Consider the following 14495-nt stretch of genomic DNA (forward strand, 5'->3'; position numbering starts at 1 on the left):
TGGTTATTGGCATTTGTTTTTCTTGTGATGATATTGATATGCTCCCTTTGCATCATTTCTCTCATATGCCATGCCATGACCACCTAGCTTCGGATATGCATTGTTTTGGATGTTGTCCATTTTCTCCATATGATGTTTCCAATATTGCTCATGATGAGACCCCCATAGTTTTCTCATACCTTTTAGGAGATTTTGATTCATCCCATTCATTGCATGTTCCCAATACTTGTGTGCACAATATGCTTCCCATTAATAAACATGCTATTGATGTGCCATATACTTGCATTCTAAATTTGCATCCCCATCGTGTTATACACAATAACTATTCTTTCATTATGGATGACATGTTCTTATACCATGCATCAAATTTCTTTGAGCGATGCTTAACTTGTACTAACCCTTATGTGCACATACACATCATGATGGATGATGTGTACATTTACCACACACACAATTTCTTTCGTTTGTGCTTCTTTTGTGTAGGTACCCATGAATTCTTGTCAACCTCGCAATCCCACGAGTTGACAAAACAAGCTCTAGAGAGCAATGATGACTTGGGATCACATGGATTGTCTTTCCCACCGCTCTCTTCGCGCAAAGACTTCGCGCATTTCTTCTACATGGCCCTTACTTGGCTATGGGGTATTGTCCATTATATATTATATGCCCATCTTGCCATGTTCACTTTGCATGATATGCTCATTACTATGCCTTTGTCATGCATTCGTGACCCATGCTTTGCATTACACATGATGATTGATTCTCATACTTGTATGTGTATTTGCAAGCTTGGTGGAGATATTGCTTGTTATTGCCATGTTTGCTTTGTGCTCCATGCCTATGATGATACTATGATATTGCTTTGTGTTTGTGCTTGTGATATGTCATGTGCATTGCCTATGCCTATTAATTTCTCACATGACATGATTGCCATGATTTCCTCTAGTATGTTGCATCTTCGCACTACTAGCTTGCACGACTTGATTCTTCCAATTGCTTGTGTTGCATCACCGATGATTCATACTTGCTCATTTCATGCGGTTGATGACAACCATCTACATGCTTTGCATGACATGATTGTTATTGCTTCTTGTCATATATCTCCATATGTTGCCTCTCTCATGCTAGATGATTTTCCATGTATTGAGTGCCCCAATGATCTTAGTCTTGCTAATGAGATTGCCCCCATAGCATTCTCACATATATTTGGAGATTTTGACATATTTCTTGTGAAGCATGCTTGTCTTACCCCTTTGCACCATATACCTAGTGCCATGAATATTGCCATTGTTGCATCATATTATTCATGCACTTGTGCTTCTAATGGTTATGTGCAAGAGAATAGAACCATCATGATGGATGATGTGTTTATCTACCATGCGCATACGTTCTTTGCTTTGTTTTGTGCATGTGTAGGATACTTGGACCTTGTGTCGACTTCCACTTCACATGAGTTGACCATTCGAGCTCTTGAGAGCGAGCCTCATACATTAGACCACGACTCGCTTCTCCAACACCTTTCCTACCACTTCGGTATTGTGAAGAATGCACAAGGACACGCCTTCAAGGTGACATCTTTCTTGAGCATGGCTATTGCGGATCATACTACTTGTGTTGCTTGCACCATGAGACTTATTGTTCATCATGATATATATACCTTGTGTGTTGCATCCAATTCTTGGACTACTTGCTCCTCTCATATGTTTGGTTGCAACAATGTTATCACTTCACATATGCCATGTCCCATCGATTGCTACATGCTTGCCTTGATTGCCTCACACATGATGAACACTTGCTCTTTCTATTGTGTTGAGTGCCACACTATATTCACTACACCCCATGCACATTATGCTTGGATTGTCTTGCACTTGACCCATGTGTTTAGACACTTCATTTTATTTGGTGTTGTGAATGCTTCCTATACCTACCATAGACCTTTCATTGAGCAATTTGTGAATGCTTGCTATGAACTTGAGGTAGATGCTTCTTCTCTTGTCACACATATTTGCATCACTACCTCACATACACATGCTTGTCCCTATGATTTCTTTGCTTGTGCTCGATTGATATGCTTACATACCATGTCACAATCCTTTGTCAAACCATATGCTTTGCATGACGACGACACTTGTTGGGTGAATCACCGCTTGAATGCTTGGTTTTTCACTAACGCTAACCACATTTGTTTTTCCAAGTGTTTGTTGTCTTTGATCCTTTTAAAGGAATCCCAAGATGGTGCGACATTGGAGAGTGCCCATTTCGAGCTTCAAGTTGACGAGAACTTGGTGATCGACCATTCCTACACGGCGAGCCATCTCTTTCCCATGGTGATTTGGATTTCGATCCGAGGTCGGATCTTTCCCAAGGGGGAGGGGATGATGCGGAGCATCCTATGGACATCACCATGTCAAGAGTCCGTTCGACAAGTGACACATGCGACATCTACTTCACATACATAAAGGTGAATCATCTCCTTTACACGTGTTCACTTGACCCCTTCGAGGATGGTATACTACTTGACACTCCTCTCGTGTGCTTGCATAGGCATTGTCGGAACACCATGGACGAGGAGGAGGAGTGCGAGCACAAGTGTACAACTACACCATCCGCGAGGGAAGCATGGAAGAGAAGGAAGAAGAGGACCCGCCCAGTATGGAACGAGCGGTACTACCGCCCACACCAGGCGGTACTACCGCTGAAGGCACATAGGTGTTGGGGATCGTAGCAGAAATTTAAAATTTTCTATGCATCACCAAGATCAATCTATGGAGTCATCTAGCAACGAGAGAGAGAGGAGTGCATCTACATACCCTTGTAGATCGCGAGCGGAAGCGTTCAAGAGAACGGGGTTGATGGAGTCGTACTCGTCGTGATCCAAATCACCGATGATCCTAGCGCCGAACGGACGGCACCTCCGCGTTCAGCACACGTACGGAGCGGAGACGTCTCCTCCTTCTTGATCCATCAAGGGGGGAGGAGAAGTTGATGGAGATCCAGCAGCACGATGACGTGGTGGTGGAAGTAGCGGGATTCCAGCAGGGCTTCGCCAAGCGCTACTGGAGGAGGAAGAGGTGTCACGGGAGGAAGAGGGAGGCGCCAGGGCTTAGGGTGCGGCTGCCCTCCCTCCCCTCCACTATATATAGGGGCTAGGGGGGCGCATGCATCCTTGGAGATCCCATCTAGAGGGGGGCGGCGGCCCCTCGGGGGGTAACGACCCCCTTAGGGTTTCCAACCAGGGGGCGCATGCCCCCTCGGGGGGCAATGACCCCCCAGGGTTTCCAACCCTAGGCGCCTTGGGCCCTTGGGTGGGGCACACCAGCCCACCAGGGGCTGGTTCCCACGCCACTTAAGCCCATGGGGCCCTCCGGGATAGGTGGCCCCACCTGGTGGACCCCCGGGACCCTTCCGGTGGTCTCGGTAAAATACCGGTGACCCCCGAAACTCTCTCGGTGTCCGAAACTGGACTTCGTATATATAAATCTTTACCTCCGGACCATTCCGAAACTCCTCCCGGCGTCTGGGATCTCATCCGGGACTCCGAACAACTTTCAGTTAACCACATACTAATATCTCTACAACTCTAGCGTCACCGAATCTTAAGTGTGTACACCTTCGGGCTCGGGAGACACGTAGACATGACCGAGACAACTCTCCGGTCAATAACCAACACCGGGATCTGGATACCCATGTTGGCTCCCACATGCTCCACGATAATCTCATCGGATGAACCACGATATCGAGGATTCAATCAATCCCGTATACAATTCTCTTTGTCTATCGGTACGATACTGTAACACCCCGGATGTAACTTTCCCAATTTGTACTCCAACTCTTGCCGTTTCCAGCGTTAAGTTATTTTATTTTCTCGGGTTCGGGTTTTTGTCTCCGTGTGTTGTGGTCGTTGCCATGCATCTCATATCATGTCATCATGTGCATTGCATTTGCATACGTGTTCATCTCTTGCATCCGAGCATTTTCCCCGTTGTCCGTTTTGCATTCCGGCGCTTCGTTCTCCTCTTCTACCTTTCTTTTGCGTGTGGGGATTAAACATTTCCGGATTGGACCGAGACTTGCCAAGCGGCCTTGGCTTACTACCAGCAGACCGCCTGTCAAGTTTCATATCATTTGGACTTCGTTTGATACTCCAACGGTTAACCGAGGGACCGAAAAGGCCTCGTGTGTGTTGCAGCCCAACACCCCTCCAATTTGGCCCAAAACCCACCAAAAACCTCTCCATCATCTAGAGCGTTCGATCACGATTGCGTGTCCGAAAACCGCACCTCATTTGGACTCTCCTAGCTCCCTCTATGCCTATAAATAGACCCCTTCCCCGAAATCCGGATCTCCTTCGTCTCCAAACCCTAAAAATCATCTCTCTCCGCGCCGGACGTGTCCGCCCGCCGCCGGACACGCCGCGCCGCCGCCCGCGGCCACTGGAAGGGCGACACGTGGCGCCGCCAGTGCTCCCACCACCGCGGCCCGTCCGGCCCGCGGGAGGCCCTCCCGGGCCCGACCGCCGCCTTCCCGCTCCCTCGCCCCGCCTCCTCGCGCCCGGCCCCGCCCGGCCGGCGCGCGCCGCCGCCGCATCACGCGCCGCCGCCCCGCGCAGCTCGCCCGCGCCGCCCGAGGTCCCCGCCGGCCGCCACCGCCATCTCCGCCGCCAGATCAGGCCGGGAGTGGCCGAATCTTCCTCTCCCTCACCTCGCCGCCGCTTCTTCGAGCTCGCCGGAGCCGCCGCCACCTCGCCGGATTTCTGCCTCTTTTTGCGTGCCGGGTCAAACCCTAGATCCGAAGGTGTTTTTTTTCTTCTAAGTCCCAAAATTCCAGATCCAAGTGCCCATGTTTATAGCCTTGTAACTTTGCATCCATAGCTCCGATTCATGCATATAGCATATCAAAATGTTCACCTCTGAGAGTACATCATTTCATTCCATTGCATCATTTTCATTTGAGTCCATCTTGATGCCCGAAATGCTGTTAGAAGAGGGCTACTTGAGATAATTGTCAGATCTTCTGCTCCATTTAGCTTTTTGTCATTTTTGCCATGATTAATGTGTGCGTGATATGCCCATGAGTTCTACATATGTTTTGTTAAGGGTTTTGTCATATTTCCAGAGGTACAACCCATGTATTTTTGTGATGTGTGTGGTGACTAGTGCAAACTTGCAAAGTGGTGCACTTGCTAATTCTGTTTTCAGGGACTTAGCAATTCCACTAAGTTCTTGAGCTGTTTATCTCATATGGCCATATGTCCATGTTGTTTCCTAGTGATCCGTGCCTCTTTTGAGGATGATCAGTAAGGGTGTTTTGTTAATATTGTAGTGCTCTATCCATCCATGTCTTTGTTTGTAATTATGGAGCACCCTAGCTTGAGTCAATCGAGCTCTACTTTTGCTACTTTGTGAATCTGGGCAGATTGTCAACTTGTTTGCAATTTTGCCGATGATGTTGTAGTTGATCCGTGCATGCTATGTTATTGTTCTTGCCATGTCTAGCTTGAATTTTGTGTGTTCTTGATGGATGTATGCTTAGCTTATCATGACTTGCTCTGTAGTGAGTGCATCGAGCTCGTAAACATGCCTACTTGAGTAATGTTTCAGCATGTGTCAGTTTTCACTGTTTGAAAACTGATTATGTTTTTGCTATGTTCGCATGCTTGTAATTGTATTTTTTGATCCCTTTTGGCTCAAGGTCACTAAGGGACTTTTGTTAAGATCTTTGAGTAGCTTCATGCCATGATTTACTTTGCCATGTTCAGGTCCTGTAGCATGTAGTTTTGTGGCTCCGAAGTGTGCTACCTGATCTAAAATTTCCAGACAAGTGTTAATTTTACTAAGTCCGAAACTTGTTTGCCATATGCATTTTTGCCATGCTTGTTTGAACCTGTTAATGGATGAATTGGCCGTAGCTCAGTGCTAGACTTTTGTTAAGCATCTTGAATGCATCCCTGCCATGTATTTTGTTGTCATGTTTGGGTGCTGTAGCATGTTCATCTCATTGCATTTAGATGGCTACTTGCTATAAATCGCAGACCGGTGTCATATTTGAATCGCTTGCCATTTCCAAACTGTAACTCCGATTACGGTGTTCTTTATATCGTTTTCAAGCGATTTCATCTCATCTTTCCAGTGGCACACTTGAATTCCCAAGTTGAGGCCAGGTTCATGCATTCCCTGTCATATCTTGCATATGCATCCCGCATCGCATCCCGCATAGCATATCATCATTGCATCATTTTGTTTGATCCTTGCATGTGGTTGATTTGTGTCCTTGTTGCTTGTTTGTCTTGTTTGGGTAGAGCTGGGAGACGAGTTCGCTAATGAGGAGCCCGTTGAGTTTGCTTTCTAGGATCCAGTTAACTCTGACAACTGTGCAAGCAAGATGATCATACCCTCGAAATCACTACTATCTTTGCTATGCTAGATTGCTCGCTCTTTTGCTATGCCAATGCTACGATGCCTACCACTTGCTTTCAAGCCTCCCAAATTGTCATGTCAAACCTCTAACCCACCATGTCCTAGCAAACCATTGATTGGCTATGTTACCGCTTTGCTCAGCCCCTCTTATAGCGTTGCTAGTTGCAGGTGAAGATTGGAGACCGTTCCTTGTTGGAACATTTATTTACTTGTTGGGATATCATTATATTATCTTGTTATCTTAATGCATCTATATACTTGGTAAAGGGTGGAAGACTCGGCCTCTCGCCTAGTGTTTTGTTCCACTCTTGCCGCCCTAGTTTTCGTCATACATGGATTTGACTGTGAACTTGCCGTTTTGATGCAAATTCCATCAAAAGATGTCGGGTTCATCTGACAGATGAATAGCCTCTAGACGTATGAGTAGCTCATTCCAAGCTGCCAGGCGAGGTCCTAAAAGGCCCCTACGGAAAGAAATATCAGGGTTTTCTTGTCCCAAAACTTATTTGATGGTGACAAATTTATGTCTAACAATCCTATACAAACTCGGGTATTGCACCATGAGTGGTGTGGTCCCTAGCCAGGTGTTTTCTCAGAATCGAACTTGGGAACCATCCCTAACCGAGAAAGTCCCAAATTGAAAAAATAATTCCTTGGCCTTCATGACGCCACACAAAAAATGTGAGTCACCAGGGTTCCAATGGACTTGAGAAATGGCTTTGAATTCCACGTACTTGTTATGAATGATTTTTTCCTGCCATACCCTATTCTCAGTGAGTAGTTTATAAACCCATTTGCTGACAAGAGCAATATTTTAATCTTAAGGTCCTGAATTCCAAGTCCTCCTTGACTTTTAGGTCGACATAATACAGTCCACCTAGCCAGTCGATATTTCTTTGATTCATTATCACACTGCCAAAAAATCTGAATCTAAACACGATGCCATGATGAACAGTGTGTTTGCAGATGGGTCATTGTGGCACCTGTAAAAAAAAAGTTCATCCTTTTCCCTGTTCGACGCTGCAAGGTGAACCGCGTCAGTTCAATTTGCGTCAAACATTGATTTCCATTACTTGCATCATTTGAAGTGGTTGAACTTGAACCGTTCCAAGCTTATGCGTAAACATTCCATGCTTCCGTCATGGGAGCTTTGCTAGCTTTCAACGGACAGCCACACACACGGACCATTCGGTACTTCAGTCTCCGTTTACATGTGCTATATGTGGCCTAACGAATTGTGTCGCACGGACGGGTGCCGACCAGCGAATCGTTGAATGATTGAACATTGAAGGCATCAAATATCGGAGCCATGTTAAAATTATAAGCTAGAAGTCGTGGTCATATGCTCACACTGACTGACAGACAGCGTCACACGAAAGCGTCAGAATTGTTAAAAGGAAAAAGTCAGGTCATCCCGAGTCCTTCAGAAGTCATTTTCAGTTAGTTTTCACTTCTAACACTGGTCACTGGTCAAGTAACGGAGACAACAATAAAGTAGCTAACGCAAGCAGAATATACTTGGCAAGATTTAGCGAGCATCTTTCACTGAACATTCTATGACAAGCGCAAACCAAGTCTAATTTAGCTTTTTTATTTTGTGATTGTTCATGTACTTTTCCAGGTACGTGCAACCCAAGTTTCTCTGGTTATTTGACCGGGAGTAGTGCTGTGAGCGAAGTACTCAGAGGACATTGACTCCCCTGAATTTTCTTGTGATTTCCCATGTTCTTTTTCTAGTAAAGTCTGCTGTTGGTACACTCCCAGACCGACATGTGGGGTAGAGGTGCTAATTAACTAAGTGTAACTAACTGCTTTGTGCCAGTGTGAGTGTGAGACTTCTATAAAGAGGCGTTTGGAAGTGCTGCTTATTCGCATCGATCAAAGGCACAAATCCTGATTTGCTTGATTAGCTCTTCAAGCAGTTGTCATTCTTCAGGTATGTTCCCTGCCTTGTTGCACCGCCGCATATAAACTTTCTTTGTTTTCGTAGATGGTAAGCTGGTAACTTATGCCAGGAATTCTCTGTTGTACCAGGTACAAATTTTTGGAGTATTTTTCAGCTTTGTGGAGGCACCGATCGATCTCGGGTGGAAGCAAGGCAAAATGGCTGGTCGCAACGGCGTGAAGAAGAGCATCTGGCAGTTTCTCTGCGGCTGCTCCTCGTCATCTACCACGGATGAATAACTTTTAGAGCTAGTGCAGAAGAGGTGTTTAACTTGTTTCCTGTCTTGCGTGGGTTTATGCTGTAATGAAAGATTGTAATAACATTTAATTAATTAGTATATGATGATGTTTTTTCTAACAAAATTGTATCTCCTGCTGCACGTAATTGTTGGACGTGGTTAATTAGGATATTAGATTTTCCTGTCTGGTTCAGTTGGTATGTGGTTGTTCATGTGATTAGTTGTCCTGTCATGTAACTAGACTTCGTGGGAAGTTTGAATATTTGATATTCAATATGCCAAAATGTTGCAGAAAATATTGTTTCCATGCCAACCAGAAATCAATACAACATTTTTTTTACGGGAATACAACATTTGTTTGCCCACTTGCTAAATTCTTGTGGCGTTCTATTCATGTTGCTTTTTTTAACCAATTTATCTTTTTCATTGTATAGTTGCATCTCGTAGTACTACTTCACCAAGTCGATCTACTCAGCACTTTTTTTTTGCGGGGATCTACTCAGCACTACACCATCCTCAACCCAATCTCGAGGTTGTCATCTAGCACACATGTATTTGTCCAAGTATGAATCTTGGCCTTGGACGGTGTAATGTACACACTCTTATTGAGGCATTTCTCCTAAGACAAGATCAAGATCAAGGACGGTGTAATCTTCGCACTCTTATTGATCCTTGTACTCCAAATCTTATTGAGACGAGTCTCCTAAATCACGACATTGCATATTTTATTTTTGGGGCAACAGATCATATTTGGAATTAAGCAGTGATGTAGGAGGCTCATCTCTACTATTAAAAGGAGTTAGTATTTATACGTCACCAAATGTGGTTCCACCTCCCTCTCTTGGTTTGGAATAATCTAAACCAAATTGGTACTTTGTTTTCCTTGTTCTGCATTAAATCAATTAAATCTTACCAGAACCATGTCCTGCATATTAACACAATTAAATCAAAATAAATCTTACCAAAATCTCAACTAAATAAAAACTTTCCTTGCCTTCTCCTAACCATACCTAAATCAAATCTTACAAAAATCTCAATTAAAACCAAAACTTTTTTTCTTCCCCTACCCATACTCAATCAAATCACATCTTACAAGAATCTACAATATGGTGGGTGCAACATACATTTTTTTAGAAAAGAAGGATGACCCCCGGCCTCTGCATCTGGACGATGCATACGGCAACTTTATTAATTATTCTCACAAGACCTTACAAAGTCATACAACAGTAAGACTAAAGCCGCCGTCTAAGAGCATCTCCAGCCGCGCCCCCAGAAAGGCCTCCCCAGGCGATTTTTTCGCGCCGGCGCAGAAAAATCGGCTCAGTCGCGCCCCCAGGAGCCCGATTTTCGCCGGCCTAGGCCGAAATTAGCACCGGCGGACCCAGGCTGAACCCGGCGCGCTGGGGGGCGCTCGGGGACGCCGGGGCGAGCGGTTTTGGCGCGAAAGAGCCGTGGGCCCGCCGCGTCAGCGACACCGCGCGTCGTCTTCCCCCCACGCCTCAGTTTCCCGTGGGGAATCAATGGCAAGGATGTCGCCGGCCGGTTAGCCTTACCATTGATTACTCACGGGCGGCGCGTCATGGGACGTCGCCGACGCCTCCCCTCCCTCGCACGCATACACACGGGCGCGACGCGGCTATATAAAGCCGGCGGCTCCCTCGCCTTTGGCCACACTAGCCCTAGCCCTAGCCGCCCTAGCCGCCGAGCTCTGCCTCTCCCGAGAGCCGCCGCCGAGCCCTCCTCTCCCGAGCGCCGCCGTCAAGCCCTCGCTCTTCCTCCCCTCCTGATGGTCGAGCGTTTCCCCGGAGATGAGGCGGCGGCCAACGGCTTCGGCCGCCGCTCGCTCCGCGAACAGGAGTATTGGCTCCTGTTCCAGGCGAACATCCCGGTGCCGCCGGGCCGACGGGTTGGAAGCTCAGCAACGGGGGAGTGCCCATTCCCCCGCTGCCTGACGCCGTGGCCAAACCCGGGTACTTCGCCGAGGAGGTCGATGTCGTGCGCGTCTCCCTCACCGACGCCCAACTCTCCCCCCCAGTACGCCGCCGACAACCATGCGGCTTGGGCGGCGTACTTCGAGCGCCGTCAGCAGCAGCGTCTGGCGTCCACCAACGGCGCAGCGGTGGTCACCGGCATGAAGAACAGCGAGGGGCGCCGCCTGTGGTGGGGCGTCCCTGGACGTACACTCGAGGGCGTGCTGACGCATCTTGAGGGCGGCAACGACCCACCGTTGGCGTACCCCCCGGCGAGGGCGGCCGCCCAGGCACACCACCGACGCGATGGGCCATGGGCGCCAAGGAGGTTCGGCTCCTCCTATTCTTCCTCCTCCTCGCGCTCTTCCTCGCACTCCTCTGGCACTCCGGCACTGCTCGGCGTCAAGGCCGAACCCGCGGCGGAGTCGCCGCTCGGCCGGCGCACTCGCAGCGCCGGCATCGTCATCAATGAGGGAGACCGGCGCGCCTCCTCGTCGTCTCCTCCTCCGTGCTTCGTCAAGCCAAAGACAGAGCCGGGGCTCGCACCGGTGAAGGCAGAGCCGGGACTTGCCGCCGTGAAGACGGAGCACGGCGAGGTCGAGCGCGACGATGATGTGACCCTTGAATGGGCACGCCAGGACTCCCTCAAGATGGCGATGGAGCGCCAGTGCGCCGCTCTACAGCGCTTCGCGGAGCGCCGTCGGGGCCGCGACGAAGGAGGAGTCGTTGTCATCGACGACAGCGACGACGACGACGCGCCGCCGCCGCCACCATTCCGCCATGGCGATGCCGGGTCCAGCAGGGGCGCCCGCGTTAAGGTGGAGAAGGTCGACGACGAGGATGGCAGCGACGAGGCGACTACTCGGTGTTCAGCAAGTTTCTTTTAGATTAGTTTATTATATATTTGCTATGTAATGAAAATCGGCGAACTTTGTCCAAATATATGCCCAAGTTGACCGAAATGTGTTGTGTTTAGCCGAACTTCGCCCAACTGTGCCGAAATTTGCTATACTTTTTTTTATTTAATCGCGCCTGGGGGCGGCCCTGGGCCCGGCGGCTAGGGACCAACTCGCCCCCAGGCCCATTTTTTGCGCCGGCTCACCCCCAGGCGGTGATTTTAGGCGCCCCCTGAGGGCCAACGGCTGGAGATGATGTAAGCAACAAATTATCGCTACACCTATCCAGTTGATGAAGGGGTGCAGATAGCCTGGGCCTAATACCAAATAGACATCGCAGCTAATCCTAACATCTAAGACCTGAGACTTCAACCTAGCCACTTGTCGGGTCTAGGGCACACACTGGTCCGGCGTGTTCTCAGAGGCCGCCGCCGCCAACTGACACCACTCCATCCTCAGAACTGTACTAATGCATCAACCTTGCTCGATCCAGCTATCGTCGACGCCACCACGGTGCCCAACGGCACCTCCTCCCTGCACGCAAACAGCTGTACACGTCGTGGTCGCCACTGATACACCTCAGCGCCATGTTGCCACGTACCACCAGCCGACACATCTTGACGCCCATGGAGGATCTGTCGTGCGTAGCACCTGCCGACCAGGCATGACCAAGCTTAGCACAAGTCGGTCAGGCATGACTTGACATCTCCACTGAAGCTCCGTGCAAGACGAAGCCGCTCCACCTCCCGCCTCTAACTTCTAGCGCTGCTCCACAAAACGACGCTCCCAAGAGAGAAACGACACCACAGTGCCGCCATCGTCCGGTCTGGAACACCAGATCCTAGGGTTTCCCCCGGAGGAATACGAGTGGGTCGACGAAAGTCACATGACGATGCCTTCATCAAGGTTACAACGTGGAACGCCGCCGTCGCCCGCCGTCGGCTCGGTTTTCACCGGCAACTACGTCTCCCCGACTCGCAGCTGGTGCCTGATGACGGATCCTGAGATCCGAACACCCAGCCCCAGGCCGACCACCTCTGACGGAAGAGATGACCACCACCGCCGGCTGCACCGATCAAAACAAATCTGATCGGAGGTGCCGCCGACGAGACCACAAGGCCCTCCACGCCGCCGTCGCCGATCTGAAGACAGCATGCACGCCACCGCACCAAGCCGGCCGCCCCCAACCGCAGCCACCACCGCCGCCCAATGGGCCATCCGCAACACCCGCAGCCCTGGCCTCCGCCGCGCCAAGCCGACGCCGTCCGAGGATGGGCCGGCCTCCCGCCGCCTGCCGCCATCCGCCGCGCCGCAGATCTCAGAACGGTCGCGCCACCACATGCCTTGGGGTCTGCCCCACCCCGGAGACGCGCGAGAGAGGAGATCCCCCGCCACCGCCGTCGGCCCCCGGGCTTAGCCCGGTGGCGGAGGGAGGGAAGGAGGGAGTTTGCGGCGGCGGCGGCTTGGTTTTTGGCCGCCCGAGTCGCCCTAGGGGGTGCAACATATATGCCAGACAAGATTGATGTTGAACCACTAGATTATCTTGCCCCCATTACAACACATGAGCAATTAGCTAGAACTGTATAATTGTCATGACATATTTTTTCTATTTTTTTCATGAGTTTTTTCCGTGTTTGGAAATACCAGGAGAACCTTTAGGGCCTCATCGATTCATAATATAGGAGACATAACAATAGTAAAAAGGAAAAAAATTGCAACAGGGCATGTGCAAAATAGAGGATTGTGAAAACATAGAATATGCATAGTTGAGTGTTTGATTCGCAAGAATAGAACAACTCGATGGTTCTAAAAAGTAAGGTCAACTTCAGGTTTTCCATAGAGATAAGTGCAAAGGCAAGTGAAGTTAATATTACTATGCTACTTATGTCTTTTGACTCGTTCTTCGAGCATACTGAATGTAAAATAGAGGTTTCAATGGATTATAAAATTTCTTTGTTTTTCTATGAACCTCAATACAGAGGAAAAAATTCTCCATTTTTTTCTATGGACCATACCTTCTAATTAAATGCATGAATAGTGTCACCATAGGAAAATTTTCTGTTCCTATGGGTCCCTAAATTTTTGCTATGAACCAAATAGGCCAAGAGGGGAGCTCCGTATACTTTCAAGAATGGAATATGGAAAAAAAAAGCTTGATTAGTAGTAGTAGGTCGAACAGTTCCGGTGGTCATAATTAAGCCAGGTTGTTTTGAATTGAAGGCTAACGGGTGTTAATTCCAGTCATGGGCAGTACGTACTTACTGTACACTACTCGCCATATTGTCCTTTTGACGAAGATTACTCGCCATATTGTCTTTTTGACGAAGATTACTCGCCATGGATTTGACCACGGAATCCAGTCCCACCACCAGTAATACGCGTACGACGCTAATAGTTTACCATATTCCATCTGCTTGTTGCACACGATGGAAGGGCATCAAGTTAACTGTCGAACTTAAGGTCAGAAGTCTGAACGCCTTCAAAATTCACACTTGACAGTGCTCGTTCTGACACTGTCACAACGGGACGTGACACCTGCAAGTCATTTTTTACTCTTTCCAGTCACCGATCGCCCCAGTTGGAGTGTTGGACTGTCCCTTGCTAGGACCTGTTCTCAGTCCACTCAACCTTTTCCCGGTCATGCATGGATGCAATTTTTTCCTACTCCTTGCACAGCAAGCAAGCCAGCTAGTCAGCTTCTTCAGCATTATACGTGCGAACCAAGTACTGGTACTAGTATAAATTGGACATCAGAGAGGCTTTCTCAGGCACCGAACATCCAAGTCCCTCGCTTGCTCAGTTTTAGCACTTCCAGCTCCAAACAATTTCTGGCATTCCATCTTGATCGTTTCACCTGTGACTGTGAAGGTGAGCTCCGACTCTCCGAGGATCGTCCATCAGAACTTCAGAACCATGGCTGATCACAATGGCGTGAAGAAGAGCATCCTGGAGCTCATCTGCGGCTGCTTCTCCTCATCCGGCACCAAAGATTAAATGACGCCAACTCTGGCTGAAGTGTTTTTCTTTCTT

The sequence above is a fragment of the Triticum dicoccoides genome, chromosome 6A (genome assembly GCF_002162155.2).
Source record: "Triticum dicoccoides isolate Atlit2015 ecotype Zavitan chromosome 6A, WEW_v2.0, whole genome shotgun sequence".
Lineage (NCBI taxonomy): Eukaryota > Viridiplantae > Streptophyta > Magnoliopsida > Poales > Poaceae > Triticum > Triticum dicoccoides.